The sequence below is a fragment of the Megascapheus bottae genome, chromosome 6, assembly GCF_031878675.1.
Source record: "Megascapheus bottae isolate mThoBot1 chromosome 6, mThoBot2.hap1, whole genome shotgun sequence".
NCBI classification, from domain to species: domain Eukaryota; kingdom Metazoa; phylum Chordata; class Mammalia; order Rodentia; family Geomyidae; genus Megascapheus; species Megascapheus bottae.
Window position 1 is genome coordinate 33,302,553 of NC_143514.1, and position 15,814 is coordinate 33,318,366.

A 15,814-nucleotide genomic window follows, 5' to 3' on the forward strand; every position below is an offset into this window, starting at 1 on the left:
GCAAAACTATTGGTTTAATTAATTTATTTAGTGCCAATCCTGGGGCTTGAACTCAGGACCTGAGCTTCTTTCACTCAAGGCTAGCACTCTACCACTTGAGCCACAGTGGCACTTCTGGCTTTTTCTGTTTCTGTGGGGCTGAGGAATCAAACCCAGACTTTTGTGCTTGCTAGCAAAGCACTATACTGCTAAGCCACATTCCTAGCTTTGTAAAACAATTCTTACACATTATTTTTATTTGTGCTAATACTTTCTCTAAGCATTACTGAGACAACTAATTGCAAAATGTAGTTGCAAATTGAGGCAACATGACCAAGAAAACCCCTTGGAAAGGATGACAATTGCGGATAGATTTGATGGAATGTGATGAACACAGAATTATGTTAGCTCTTGGAAATTTTCGAACTTGAATTTTTTCTCTCATTGGCTCATGGCTAAAAAAAAATAAAATTGGTGTTGAGAGTCTTTTATATTCCAGGTTTACAAATGTATAATTCGTTTATAATTTAATTATGTGTAGTATGTAATTTGTCATATAATACAGATAATACATAATAATATACAAATAATACACATGTATATATAATTTAATTATCAAACAATCAGAAAGATACTGTATTGTTCATTCTCAACAATTGTGTCTGCTCTTAGTGGCTCATCATTATTGCATTGGCTATATATTTTTCAGCTTCAGAAGTTATCCTGTGGTCACCTAGAGGTTAATAGGCCTCAGAAAGTTGATTCTTTCTAACTAAACTTGTGAGAGACTGATTATAAACCAGAACATCAATTTCCAATTCTCTCTGAGGAAATTAACTGCCAAGTAGACTAGAATACTTCTGTCAGCCTGTCAGCACATTTTATTCCCTTTGGGAAAGAAAGCTTGGGGAAATAAAATTAAGGTCTGGAGGATGCTAAGGAAGTAGAAAATGAGAGGAAAGTGAGTTAGATGCTTTAATAAAGAAATCATCAGTGTTGGAGCGCAATGTGCCTTCTCTCATATAGAAATACATTTGCTTAGCTACGGGGATCTGTAACTTATATTTCAGGTAGCTGGGCTTCTCTCTGTTAATAGAGCTCAAATTATGGCAGATTGTGAACTCATTAGCTAGAGCCAAGACAGAGAAAAATTGGAGATCTTGAGACTTCGTTGAAAACCAACCCTGTGGGGTGGGCTGAGCATCAGCAGATGCTGAAAGAAGAGACCTAAACTCTACATGTGGAATAGATATAGTAAACAGAAAAACAATTTTAACCACAATACTCTCTAGCTGATTGTATTAGTTTCTGAATTCCAATGTCATAGAAACCATGTGAGAGATAATATTGCTTACTTAGTTTGTAAATAAAGTTAACACAATAGATTAAAGTAATATGCATAGATGATAGAAGTTCCTTAACAGAGTTATGTAGACATAGTGGGCATCTCAGGGTCTGTGTAGTCAAAGGTGAACATTTACTTGCTTTGAAATGCATTCTTCCTTCAATCAGAAGCCTCTGAGTAATTCTAGGTTCCTCTCTTCTAGATACCCTCAACTCTTTTTTTTTTTTTTTGCCAGTCCTGGATCTTGAACTCAGGGCCTGAGCACTATTCCTGGACACTTTATGTGCCAGGCTAGTGTTCTGCAACTTTGGTCACAGCCCTACTTCCAGCTTTTTCTGAATATATGGTGCTGAGGAATTGAACCCAGGGCTTTGTGTATGCTGGGCAAGCACTCTACCATTAGACCATACTCCTGACCTGATGCCCTCAACTGTTGATACCTAAATCCTGCATATTTTTCTTCTCAAATACACAGTGGATTTTGTCCTTTTCCCCATCTTTGCTATCACCACTTTAGCCCAACTTTGGATTACTGCTTATAGTTACTTTCCTATAAGTGGTTCTTTGATTCAGAGGATGATTTCTTTTATTAAACAAAATTTTGGACCATTGCAAAAGTATACGAGAGGTTTTTTTGGGGGGGGTGGAGGATACATTTTCATTGCATATTCCATTCCGCAGACAGGTTCTTCACCCTGAGGAGAAACTTTCCTGCAATTAGTCACACAAGTCTCTCCTCTGCCACCCACTGAAAATCAGTAATCAATTTTCTGTATCTATGAATTTACCTCTTCTGGAAATCTCATATAAATGGAATCACATACTCACACCCTTTGTGTCTGCCTCCCTTCACTTAGCGTTATCTTTTCACCCATAAGGTAACATGTACTTGCACTTCATTTTTATGAACAAGTAATTGTCAATTATGTGGATATATCACATTGTATTCATCCACTTACCAGTTGATATTTACTCTTTTTTTTCTTCACTTCTTTGCCTTTATAAATAGTGCTGGTATGAACATTTGTGTCTTTTTTTTTTTTTGCCAGGTCTAGGGCTTGAACTCAGGGCCTGAGCACTGTCCTTGGACTTTCTTAAGTCTAGAGCTCTACCATTTGAGCCACAGCACCACTTCTGCCTTTTTTTCTCTATTTGGTATGGAGGTCTTTATGCATGCTAGGCAAGCACTCTACTACTAGGCCAAACTCCTGGCCCTGTGTCCTTATTTTTATTTGAACATCCAGAGTAGTAGAACTTGGTAAGAATGATGTGCAACTCTAACTTAATATTGTACTTATGTTTTTGGTGGTACTGGAGTTGTAATTCACAGTCTCACACTTGCAGGACAGGAGATTCTAGTCTTCATAGTTTATTAGGCAGGCAAGCAAGACTTTACGTGGAACATGGAGAAGGCCACTGTTCATGGGTTTAATGCATAAACTATGTTCAAGAAGGAATTAGGTCGAGTCAAAACACAACCTATGCATGCAAAACCAAATTTTAAGAAAAATAAAAGCTTAATTTCATGTAGAGTAGTTGGCTACGTTTTCCCTATCTATCTAGAATGAGGATTGTTTCTTCAATCCAGGCTTTATGCAAAGGTCAAATCTAGGTGGAAGAGGAGAGAAAGCACTTAAAAGATGAAAGTAAGGTATGTTTTTTTCTTTGTCAGTCATGGAGATTGAATTCAGGGCCTGAGCTGTCCCTGAGCAATTTTGCTCAAAGCTAGCCTTATATCACTTTGAGCCACACAATTTTCTGGTGGTTAATTAGAGAAGTGTCTCATGGACTTTCCTGCCCTGGATTGCTTTAAACTGTGTTTCTTAGATCTTCATAAGAAGATAAGATTATAAGAATGAGCCACCATCCCTGGCCAATTAAGGTAAATTTTGCATAATATAAAATATCTAATTTTTAATCATTTAAAATGTATACAGTTTACATAATTGTATTGTGGAAATGCTAATGGATGATGTCATTTAGGTAATAGGTTTTATTTGCATTTTTAACTTCCATCTCATCATTACCTGATTTGTCATGAACTGATGATGGTTTCTTCAGTTTCTTTGGAGAGAGCACTGAGCTTCACATACTCACCGAGGTCCTGTTTTACTCTGATAATCTGTGATCATTTTAACTACAGTTTTCAAATTACTTTTTCTACGTGTTTAGTGTTGGCTTATTTCTCGATCCCACTGGTAAATAATTTTCACAGGCATTGCTGTGCTATTTGTAACATCTGAGTTTTTGTCAGTCCTTTTTAGACAGCAAGAATACTTGACTTGGTTGGTTGTGGGAAAATTGTACATTAGAGAATGACTAAAATTCCAGAAATCAGGTCTTCAGAATACTTGAACAGTGTTTGGTAATAAAATTGCCTAGATTATTTTTTGGGATAGTAGTTGCTTAAAAATAACCACATACTTTAAAAATAACTGAATTTTAGAATGATAGCATCTGAAGTTTTTATTAAAACTTCATTGCGTTTTATTGAAATTATTAGATCAGCTGGTTGTTGGTGGCTCATATCTGTGATCCTAACTATTTGGGAGGCTGAGAATATGACGATTATGACTCAAAGCCAGCATGGGCAGAAAAGTCCATGAGACACTTATCTCCAACTAACCCAAAAACTGGAAGTGGATCTGTGGCTCAAAATGGTAAAACACTAGCTTTGAGCAAGGTAAAACAAAAACAAAACTCAGGGACAGGTTCCAGGCCTTGAATTGAAGCCCCACGATCCAAACAAACAAATAAACAAATAAACACATAATTAGATCAATCATTTGTTAAGGATTTCAATTTGATTCCAGTGGAATGGAAGAAACCTAGTTCCTACACTACAGATTTAGACTGCTTTTCTTGTTCCCTACTGTGTGATGAAACATGGCAAAATGAGCATTAGCCTGCTCAAAACTAGAGTGCTATTAGAGAGTTCTAGGTGGAGCTGGGCAATTTTGCTGATGCCTGTAATCCTACCTACTCAGAAAGCTGAGATCACAGTTAAAAAACTAGCCTGGGGAAGGCAGTCCAAAGATTCCATCTCCAAAATTACCAACAAAAAGCTATGCTGTTTGTGTAGTAGAGTATCAGTAGAGAGGAGGAAGAATTCTCAGGAAGAAGTTAAACAGTGTTTTGTATAGCATTATAGTGAAACATGACTGGTCTCAGATTGTAGTTAGGAGTTTGAAATAAGAATAAGAAACTCTGCCCAAGGTTTTCTTTTTCATTTGTTTGTTTTGCCAGTACCAAGGTTTAAACTTTGGGCCTTACACATTCACAACTTGCTTGTTCCGTGGTGCTTTACCACTTGAGCCATGCCTAAAGCCTAGCTTTTCTTTTTTTCATATATTTTTATTGTAATTAATAGAAGGGTTACATGATATTTGCCAGATAGATGGTGCATTAATTCCCATTCATTGATACCCTTTCACATGTCTTGGTTCCCATTTCCCTCCCCCCCACGCCCACCCCTCACCTTGTTTTCCCCCATTTCAAATATCCAAATACAAATATATCCAATATATCAGGTAACAAAGTGAGATACTGTAACAATATGAGATAACCAAAGGACAGCAAAAGAGATGAGAGATAACATAGTACATTAAGGACAACAATCATTCATTGTATGGCTTATGTTTCTATATCCTAGAGATCCTTTCATTCAGTGTCCTACTATATGGCCTTTTGTATCAAGGGTTTGCTCTATTGCAAATCTCTGCTAGGAGAGCCCAAGGTTTCTACTGATTATGACAAATGAGGGAAACCATTGAGCCTATGTTCCTTTGAGTCTGGCTTATTTAATATGATCTTTTCTAAGTCTTTCCATTTCCTAACAAATGGGGCAATAGCTTTTCGATAATTATTGTGCAGTTGGAGTCTAGCACACATTTCCACTCAGGCTGGCCTCAAACATAAATCAGGCTTCTGCATAGATAGGATTATAGGCATAAGCTATGGACATGTAGCTTAGAGTTTTAATTTTTTATCAGCATCTCTTTCTCTTCCTCCTCCTCCTCCTCCTCCTCCTCCTCCTCCTCCTCCTCTTCCTCCCCCTTCACTTCTTCCTCCTCCTCTTCCTTCTCCTTTTATTCCTTCTATGGTACTGGAATTTCAAAGCTTGTGCTTGCTTGGATTGCTTGCTCACATGGCTCTCTTTCCTCTAGCCCTAAACAGTTATTTATGAAGTAAAAAATGTTTGGATTTCCAGTGGTTCCAAAGTGTTCAGATTTGACCAGATATTTCAGTCCCCACAGAAAACCTTTGGAGAACTTTAAAAAATGGTTAGATTGAGCAAGCAAGAAAATGTAAGGTCTAGGTTCTTTCCTTCCTCCCTCCCTTCCTCCTTTCTTCCCTCCCTCCCTCTCTCTCTCTCTTTCTTTCTTTCTCTCTTTCTCTCTCTCTCTCTCTCTCTCTCTCTCTCTCTCTCTCTCTCTCTCTCTCTCTCTCTCTCTTTCTTTCTTTCTTCCTTTCTGTGGGTCATGTGGCTTGAAATATGGGACTGGACACTGTCCCTGATCTCTGCAGCTTAAGGCTACTGCTCTACCCCTGGACCTTGGTATTGTCCCTGAGCTCTCCAGCATGGGGCTACCACTCTAACCCTGAGCCACAGCCCCGGCTCCTCATTTTCTAGTGATTAACTGGAGTTAAGTGTTTCATATTCTTTAGTGCCCAGGCTGGCTTTGAACTGAAATCCTCAGATCTCAGTCTCCTGAGTAGCTAGGATTACTGGCATGAGCCATTGCACCTGGCTAGGTCTAGGTTTCTTAACATGTATGTAGTTACAATATAAAATGAAAATGTGATTAAATATAAAAATGGATTTAACGATGTGCTGAATATTGACATTCAAAGAAGAAAAATCTAAACCAAATATAAGATCTTTCAGGAACATGAATATCTGTATCAACTGTTCTTGGAGAAGGAGCAATGACAGTAGGCAATCACCATTTTGCATCCTTACAGAAATAATTGATTCAGAAGAATAGTCAATGCATGCTAAAGATTTGAAAAGGAATGGAATATTTACTTATTACCAAAGTATCTCCTCCACTATTACTTATTAATTAAAAAGAAAAATGATGGGTTTATAGTAGAAAAAAAGCTGACCTACATCCCATTATTTCACTATCAAAGTTAACATAATCAGTTATAGAATGATTTCTGATATTATGCTGATAGAAGCACATTATTTATGCAGCATTCCTGCTGAAAATGCATAATATGAATCTAATCAAGTGGAAATGTCAGACTCAAAGGAGTATTCTTAAAAATCATTACCTGGGTACTTCTGAAAAAATTCAATGTCATGAAAAATAAAGTGTGAAAACTCTTCCAGATGAAGGAGTTTAAGAGAAGAGAACCAGAGACAGAGACAGTGAGAGATAGAGAGATAGATTTTTTTTTTCTGCCAGCCTGGGGCTTGAACTCAGGCCTGAGCACTGTCCTTGAACTTTTGCAAGGCTAGAGCTCTACCACTTGAGCCAAAGCACTCCTTCTGGCTTTTTCTTTGTATGTGGTACCGAGGAATCGAACCCAGGTCACCATGCATGCTAGGCAAACACAACTCTACTACTAGGCCAAACTCCAGGCCCTGAGGGACAGATTCTTTGTTTTTGTTTTTGTTTTGAGGGTCATGGGGCTTGAACTTGGTCTGGGCGCTGTCCCTGAGCTCTTCAGCTCAAGGCTACAGCTCTACCTTTGGGCCAAGCCTTACTTCCCATTTTTCTGGGGGTTAATTGGAGATAAGAATCTCAGGTTCTTTTGTGCCTGGGTTGGCTTTGAACCTTGATCCTCAGATTTCAGCTGCCTGAGTAGCTAGGATTAGAGTTGTGAGCCACCACACCTGGCTGAGACAGATTTTTATAAAGGTAATTATTAGAACCATTGCAGAAGTATTCATATAGTTTATATAGAGTTAAAAGTTTAATAATCTAATATGTGCATTTATATAAACTTGTAAGTAGCACATTCAGGCACAAGTGCCAAGGCTAAAGGTTCATATAAACAACTTGTGGAAAGTGAAGTAAAAATGACTGCTAGATACTTAAGAAGTTTACTTTCAATAAATAGCAGAAACTAATTTAAGTTGATAGATCATTTTTTGGCCTATAAAATCAGTAGATTTTTAGAAACTTAAAATAACTGAAGATGAAGATATACTGCCACTTCAGCCAGACCTGCAGCCTGAAGGGTTTGGAAAAACTGTAAACTGTCTCAATAGCTAACCACATGTAAATAGTTAAATGAAATATTTATTGAAAAAATTTGATTTTACTTGAACAATGTAGTGACTAATGGAGAAGTTTAAATAATACAAATGATTATGCTGTCATAGTAACTATAGAAAGCAGTGCTAAGTGTACTCAAAAGATAATGCTTTGGTTCTGGGCAATGCTAGCTTATAGAAGCTGGTGAAAAGTGGATAGAAATGGTGTTGCATTACAGTGTTTCTGTAAGTCTGAAATTATGTCAAAATAGTTAAAAATATAGAGAAGAAAATACTTACAGAAAAAAAAAAACCCACAAAAATTTTAGCATTGATTTCTTTGTGGTAACATTGACTGGCTTTCCCATAAGTTATATGGATGACCATCTCATAATAAAATCTATTATTATTATTATTAATAATAACTATTATTATCATTGTCCTGGTGCTTAAACCTAGGGCCTGAATGCTGTCCCTGATTTTCTTTTGCTCAGGGTAACACTCTACCACTTGAGCCACAGCTCCCCTTGTGGCTTTTTGGTAGTAAATTGGAGATAAGGGTCTCATAAACTTCCCTGCCTGGGCTTGCTTTTAACAGGGATCCTGAGATCTCAGACTCCTAAGTAGTTAGGATTATAGGCACGAGCCACAAGTGCCTGGCAAAAAAACATTTTTTATATAACAGGAAATTATAAAACCCATTCCCTTAACACTGGAGTAGAAAAACAAAAGGCTAAAGTAAAAAACAGAATTCCATTTATTATAAGCAAGGGGTTAATCAGTGTGGCAGCAAGACAGAAATGGAAGAAGAGGTGAACTGGGGTCTGTGTGCCCGTAGTAGCTGAAATATCAGCTGGTTAGGGATGCATCTCAGGTGAGATATGGGGTCTGAAGGCAGACAAAGGACAAAAACCAGCAGATTCAGGAGGCTGTGACAATGGAATATTTATTTTAGCAGTAAAGAGCAGAAATGGCTACTGAAAGAACAGATACCTGCAGATTTAAAAAAAATATTATTAGAAGAAATCCTCTGGGATTTAAGGCAGTATAATCGCGGCAGATTATGGGTGTGTTCCCCAAACCAATGTTTTTTAAAAAATGAATTAAAATCATTTCATAACCATCTTCATACTTGTTTTTATCACAGACTCCTTTCTAAGCAACTCAAGTTCGTGGTGATTCAGGCCTTCTTCTGAAGAGACAGAGTCTTACCTTAATGAATGACGAAGGTAACCACCCACTCCAATTAAATCCCTTTAAGTCTCTGTTTCCCCGCCCCCTCCCCCCCCCTGAGACAGGGTTTCTTTATACAACTCAAACTGTCCTGTAATTTGCCCTGTAACCTGGGATGGCCTCAAATTTAAGATTTTCCTTTCTTGGCCTACTGAGTGCTGGGATTATAGCTGTGTATATCACACCCAGATTAAGGCTTTCTTGATCCAGATTTTCGGGTCAAATATTCATCCTTGGTGGATACTGAAAAAGGGGAAGCAGCATAATTATACCCTGTGGTGTTATTGGGACCACATGGGAGAAGCTGCAGTGCACTAGACATTATGGCTCTCTATCTGACCCCACCCTAGCTCCCCCAAATTGCAAAAGCAGCTTCTCCTTCATTCCTGGAGACTTCCACAGCAGAGACTTCTGGATGTATCAGGCAGGTGTTGTGCCAGGGGCACTAGCTGCATTCTGGAACTGCTCTATTCTTCCCTGCTAGCTCCTGTGGCTTAAACATTACTGCTAGAACCAGAATCTTCTAGTTTGAACATCTTGTTCTAGAGACATGTTGTTTTAGGTCCCTTTCTCATAATGACACAAATGACACTATGGTGTCTTATGTTGTTCCTTGGAGAGGAACATGCGGTTTTCCTTCAAACTTTGTTGCAATTCAGACTGTGTCCTCATGATTAAATTTTTTTAACTAAAGAATTTATTAACATTGATTTTTACATCGTATTTCAAATGACGTATTTAACAAACACGTATTCAAAAAGGGACTCTCTATATACAATCACTGCCACTTAGACTCATGACTAGATTTTAAGCCCCTTGCAGGTGAAGAACAAATCTTGTCCAGCCTTTCATTCTTCTCAGAGTTAGTCTTCGTCTTTAGAAAAGCTAGATACTTGGCAATTACTTATTGGAAGTGAATACAATTTTCTTTGCTTCCTGAAGCAATAGAATTGGTAGAACAGAAAAATATGGCTTTAAATTCAAATTACAGTGAAAAATGCAGACTGCATAGTTTGAAGCTAAGAACAGCTTTGATCTCTGGCTGACTATATTAAAAATCAAAATTGTTATTAAAAATGTTATCTAAAGGTCGAAGAAGGCTCTCAAATGAGAGCCTAGGAAAACGCCCAAATGTCTGCCTACTTGTGAAGGATGCAGATTGTGCCGCGTGGCAGACTCTCACAGCTTCCCCTTAGTCCTATACACAAGTCACAGGGTTCTTTATCCAGGGCCTCTGCTCCCCAAGTGTAGACTGCTTTGTTTCTCAAAGATGAAAATAGAAGATATGACTGTCTTAAAGAACATTTTCTTTTATGTATCTATGTAGTATAATTAGCACATTCCTTTTTTGCCCAGATTACTATTTGTGCACCTGTGAAAGAGACTAACAATAACTATCTCACAGAGTAGGTAGGGTCCTATTTAAATAAGCACAATGCCTGACTAGTATCTATATGGTGGGTTTGGTGATCATTTATAGAAACTCAGAACTGTGTTACATAAGACTATGTGAAATTTGAAATCACAAAACAATAGATTACTGCAATGGATGTGTGTGTGTGTGTGTGTGTGTGTGTGTGTGTGTGTGTGTGTGTGTAAAAGAGAATTAGGTTAATTGCGAAGGCCATTTTATAGCTTAGATTGGCTTATGTGACTTGCAAGCAAAGCATTATTACCACATCCAATAATGCTGTCAGGGCAAACACTTCCTTAAAGCTCTAAAACCCATGTGCTTTTAGAGTTTTAGAACAATAACACACTCGTAAATGGGGTGCTAACTGACACTTTCATGTTGCTCATTTGATATTTATCACTCTTGAATAGTAGATAATGTAGAAGAGGCATGGGCAACTTTCACCATTGAAAATAAACTGTTTCTTTCATAGAGGCATCTACTTCCCGCTTCTTCTTAACTCTCAATAATTACTCCTTCTGTTAGCTTCTATTTAATGTCAAGTAGCTTGCAGATGTTTTTGACCTTAAGTTAATGAATGACTTTCTCTTTAGCATTTATGAGTCAGACTCCTTGGGCTTGAGTCATTGTACAAACTACTCCCATGAAGGCACTTGCTTATTATTATTGTAATTTAATTTTCCTAGCACTGGGAATTGAACCCAGGGCCTTGCACATGATAGGCAAGTTTCCTACAGTTGAAACATATGCTTTATTTTTTTCTTCCATTTTAGGTCACTTTTTATATGTACAGTGAATGAAAATGTATGTTGATTGGGAAACAGTAGCAAAACATATAGCAAATAAAAGATCTTGGCAGAAACTTCTCTGGCTATAAGATAACAGGACAATTGGTTCATAGTACATGCTTGGAAAAGTAGGACAGAGAAGATGGCAGTACCATCATCACTGTTATGATTGGTGGCAAACATTCAGAAGAATGAAATGACTCGAGAAGCCGAGGCAGGAGCAGTGAGCAGGGATTTATACAGAATTGGCAGATGGGCAGAAGAGAAGCACTGAGCAGATCCACGGGTCCTGCGGTTTTCACTTTGTAGAGATTAGCTGCCAGTGAAATGGTGGTGTGTGAGAAAGGTTAGTTATGTGACTGAATTAGAGATTAGAGACAGAGTTTAGGACCTTGTTTTGTTCTCAGGTTGATGGATAATAGTGACAGCATGGTATATTCTTATGAATTTGTCAAGGGGTAGAGCATGTTAATGTTGGTAGGTACTGGCATGTCATCAGGCAGAGTCAGCACAAGTGGCTTTTTTTTTCTTTTTGGCCAGTGTGGGGCTTGAACTCAGGGCCTGAGCACTGTCCCTGGACTTTTTTTTCAAGGGTAGAGCTCTACTCTTTTTTTTTTTTTTTTTGCCAGTCCTGGGCTTGAGCTCAGGGCCTGAGCACTGTCCTTGGACTTTCTCAAGGCTAGAGCTCTACCACTTGAGCCTCAGCACCACTTCTGGCTTTTTTTCTATATGTGGTACCGAGGAATCAAACCCAGGTCTTCATGCATGCTAGGCAAGCACTTTAACCACTAGGCCAAACTCCCGGCCCCGTAGAGCTCTACTCTTGAGCCACAGCACCACTTCCAGCTTTTTTCTATGTATGTGATGCTGAGGAATCAAACCTAGGTCTTCGTGCATGCTAGGCAAGCGCTCTACCACTAGGCCAAACTCACAGCCCCAAGTGGTGGCTTTTATTCTGGCTGTGTTTTTCCATAGACTCAGAATCTGGGTGAGTTTGGTGCCTGTATTTGCACAAGCTAATGCCTCATGCTACATTTCAAAATGTGTTGTTACCCCAATGATTGAGGTAGATCAGGGAGGGAAATGAAGTTATGAATATAACTTCAGGCAGTACAGGGTTTCTGGGATAGCAAAGGGAAATTCTAAAGCTTGAGATATTCAAGGTGAGACTTGGGGGAAATTATTAGCACCTAAAAACTGCTTCAGAGAGAAATAACAAATTTCATCTAAAATTTATGAGAAGGTTATTTTTCCACGGTTGTATGTGAGCAACAAAGTCCTAGATAACATCTTCAAGCTGACAGTTTCCCCAGATTTTCTACTTTAGCTTAAATGGCAATACCTCAATTCATTCTTTATTAATTTCTCTGATTGAATGAAAGTCTTTATGGCAAGTCTTAAAATCACACAGAGGATTTATTTGTCTTAACAGCTTAACTTCCCTAAATGCCAATAAAGTATTATTCCTGCCTCTCACATTTCTGTTAGAAAATTGCCTAGAAGATGTTTCATGATGAAAATTAAGAATTGCATCCTAAACAGTATTTCCTAAAATACTCCCTTTGTCTGCATTTATCTCTGCATAGTAGTATTGTGCCCCTATATATCTGTCTCCCCCCCCATATCTACATTGTCGCCGTTGTCCAGTTGTCATACTGCCAAACATCCTGGGCTTGCATATTATAGATGTGAACATGTTGACATGGACTTACTAAGGCTAAAACCATGAAAATTAAACACACACACACACACACACACACACACACACACAGACTGCAATGATGAAGGTAAAGAAAGTTGGGGTGCGACTTAAAAGACAGAGTGCCAATGCTGAGGGAAAATGTTAAGAGTGTGAAGCCCTGAGTTCAAGGCCCAGTATCAGAACCCAAAATGAACAAAAATAAAGAATGCCTTTTAAGGCAAGCATAGATGATCACAACGTATCAGTTTATTGTTTGACTGTCTATTGTACTTCTGCACCTGACCTCTTGTTAGACTATTATAGTGAAGAAGACTCATCAGTTTGTAAAAATTGCCACATGTTTGCTCAATGAATCATTTCTTTCTTTATGTTCCTATACCATATTGTATGTATAGTAGCTGAATAATTATAATTTCTTAATTTCCCTGTTTCCATGAAACGGAATTCCTTTTCCTTCTCCATCCGGAATACTATGGGTTTGAACTTAGGTCCTTGGGCTCTCACTCTTGCTTGCTCTATTTGATTGCTTATGATTGACTGACTCTCTAGCACTTGAGCCAAGCCTCAAAATCCAGCATTTTCTTCTTCATTGATGATGGCGTCTCAAACAGTTTTCTGCTGAGTCTGGCTTTGAACCACAATTCTTCAGGTCTCAGTCTTCTGAGTAGCTAAGATTATAAGAAAGTCACGGGCTTCCAGTTTATGAAACATATTCACAGGGGCTAGAATAGTGTCTTAATTCTTAAATGCATCCCTAGAATATTTAATGAATAGAATAAAAAGTTTGTCCATACTAACAAGCAATGGTTATTTGCAGATATCATGCTAAACTATAGTTTGATTCTGAAGTAATTATCTTCTCTCCTCTTTGCTTTGTCTTTGCATGGCAGAAATTCTATTCCAGTATGATGTCCACATGGCTGCCTCCTGTTGATTACTGGTGGGTGCCACTTAGTTTGATGATAAGCAGATGGACAAGCTTGCCGTTGTTCTTGATCACAATACTGTCCTATCTACTTTCATAGGGAAATTGGACAGGTTTTCTCTATATAATGCTTTGGCATTATATAGAATGCTTCCATTGCAATATTCAAGGCCATAATCAGGCTCTGTAACTTAGATGAGGAGAATTATTTTGGAAGATGCATGCTATCTAATACAAACAATGCATATTTGGCAATAAAAAGCCATGAAACAGAAGAGGAGTAGATCTTTTTTTTCTCACAACCATAATGAGTGAAGCAATGTAATATTTATGTAGTTTTTATTATAGGCTGAGCATTTTTATGGGATACTTTTCCTATTTGTTTTTTCTGTAATACATAGAATACCATAAATAAGTTTCATTTTGTTTATTTTATAAAAATGAACTGATTGCTCATAACACAGAGCTGAAAGGTGACTAAAACTGATTCTAAATAAAGTTTTTCAACTCTTTCTTATTCTGTGCCTACTTTGTTGAATTACTCAGCATTTTTTAAAAAAGGAAGTTTTGTTTTAACTACAGAAGTGGTTTTAAAGGACTTTTAAAGACTGTAATGGGTGTCTCAGATGCTGACTAAAAATATCTCTGCTTGGATATTTCCCTCTTTTCCCAGAGAAGTAAGTATACTCTCTAAAAAGTGATTCTATGATTCAAGGGGTTCTATGATTCATGTTTCCTCGCATTAGAGGGAATATGAGCTTTGAACTTTTAGAATATGTTTTATAACATATTCTGTAGAAAATACTTGCCACTTTGTAGAAGTCCTGACTACCCTGTGTAGCTAAAGGGCTCCTATCCAGGCTAAGCAGGGTGGGTTTTAGACACAATCCCTGGCTTCATTCTTGTTTTGATTTCAATTCTTGATGCCCCAGTGGTCTCTGGGCTGGTGAAAGCAAATAAAGTAAGAATCATTCCAGCATTTTAGAGCTCTCAGTGAGTATAGTTTTGGGCCAGTGTTTCCTAGGACTCTTGATTGCTCCTCCATCTACCCAGATCTTTCTAGTGGGGCAGGACCAGTGTAGACCCTGAACTTCAGCAGTCTTTTTTTTTTTCTTTCTTTCAATTTGCCATTCCTTCCTAGCCTGGTGGCAGATACTTGCTGAAAAGAGGTGTCTGTGAAGTTGATGTTCTTCCTCCTTCCTGTAAGGATGAGTCAGATTCACTTTCTCAGGATAGAAGGTCTCACTACAAGACTCATGGCTGATACCTTGTAACGAAGAAGTAATGTAGTTGCTAACAGTTATTTAACTCTGGGAAGTAACAGAACTGTCAGTTTTACTCTGGTTTCCCTGGTTAATGCAGACAGTACCAGAGGCAATTTCTAGCTGTGTTAAATAAGAGGGTTTTCTTCCACCCTCATAAAAGCAGCTTCAATTATAGTATACCTAAAAAGGAGGGTTAATCAAGACTGAATTACCTGTTGGCTAGGTAAAATTTGACAAATTTCATTCTAACTACATTATGAAGCTTATTGTAATATTTGGCAACTATGGTGTAGAAAGTGGCTCCAAAAGAACTGTAATTCTAAGATGAAGGCATAATTTTCATGGTGGAAAAAATGGTCAATATAGGAAGACAGACATTTGGTTTTCTCAGTTCTTTCTCATGTTTTTTTTAAATCAGAGTTTTCATGAAATTTAAATTTAGGAATGAAGCTATGTTTAAAATTACACTTTGTAATTATCGAAGAAAAGGTCACCTCTAGAAACTTGATTCAGTAACATAATTTATTTCAAGACTGGATGTGATCCCAGTCCCTTTTAATGAAGACTACATTCCTTTTCTTTTCCTAGATGAGGGGAATTAATCTGTTTTGTCTATTTCCAGCCAGGATGCATTCTAGGTTTGGGTAAATAAACTGAACTGAAAAATAACAGGCTTACCACCTGCCTATCACTTGACTTTACAGTGTCATTTTTCATTTCACCATTATATTCATGAGCATTAATATGAAAACTCTGTCAGAGGAATGCTTCTCATGTTTTGATTGACTTGGAATGGAAATTTGAATACCTAATTTTAGAAATGGATTAGACTACACGAGCCAGGGAGCACTGGAAAAAGAGACAGGAGACTGGTTCTGGTCTTGGTGTATGTGTCTGAGGAAAATCAGTTTACATTTTTTTTTTTTAGCATTGATTTCCTTTGTCTATAGAAGCA

The 15,814-nt window shown here is 37.8% G+C and overlaps 1 protein-coding gene and 1 long non-coding RNA gene across 2 annotated transcripts in view; both read left to right on the top strand.

Annotated features, from left to right (window-relative positions):
* Slc44a5 (solute carrier family 44 member 5) overlaps window positions 1-15,814 on the top strand; it is a 283,278-nt gene that overhangs the window by 39,153 nt on the left and 228,311 nt on the right. The gene's annotated exons all lie outside the window — the stretch shown is intronic.
* Window positions 1-15,814, top strand: part of LOC150061634 (uncharacterized) — a 137,240-nt gene that overhangs the window by 34,319 nt on the left and 87,107 nt on the right. The window contains exon 2 of the long non-coding RNA XR_016535844.1: window positions 8,680-8,761. This is a non-coding gene — a long non-coding RNA (uncharacterized LOC150061634). The remainder of the gene's footprint in view (window positions 1-8,679; window positions 8,762-15,814) is intronic.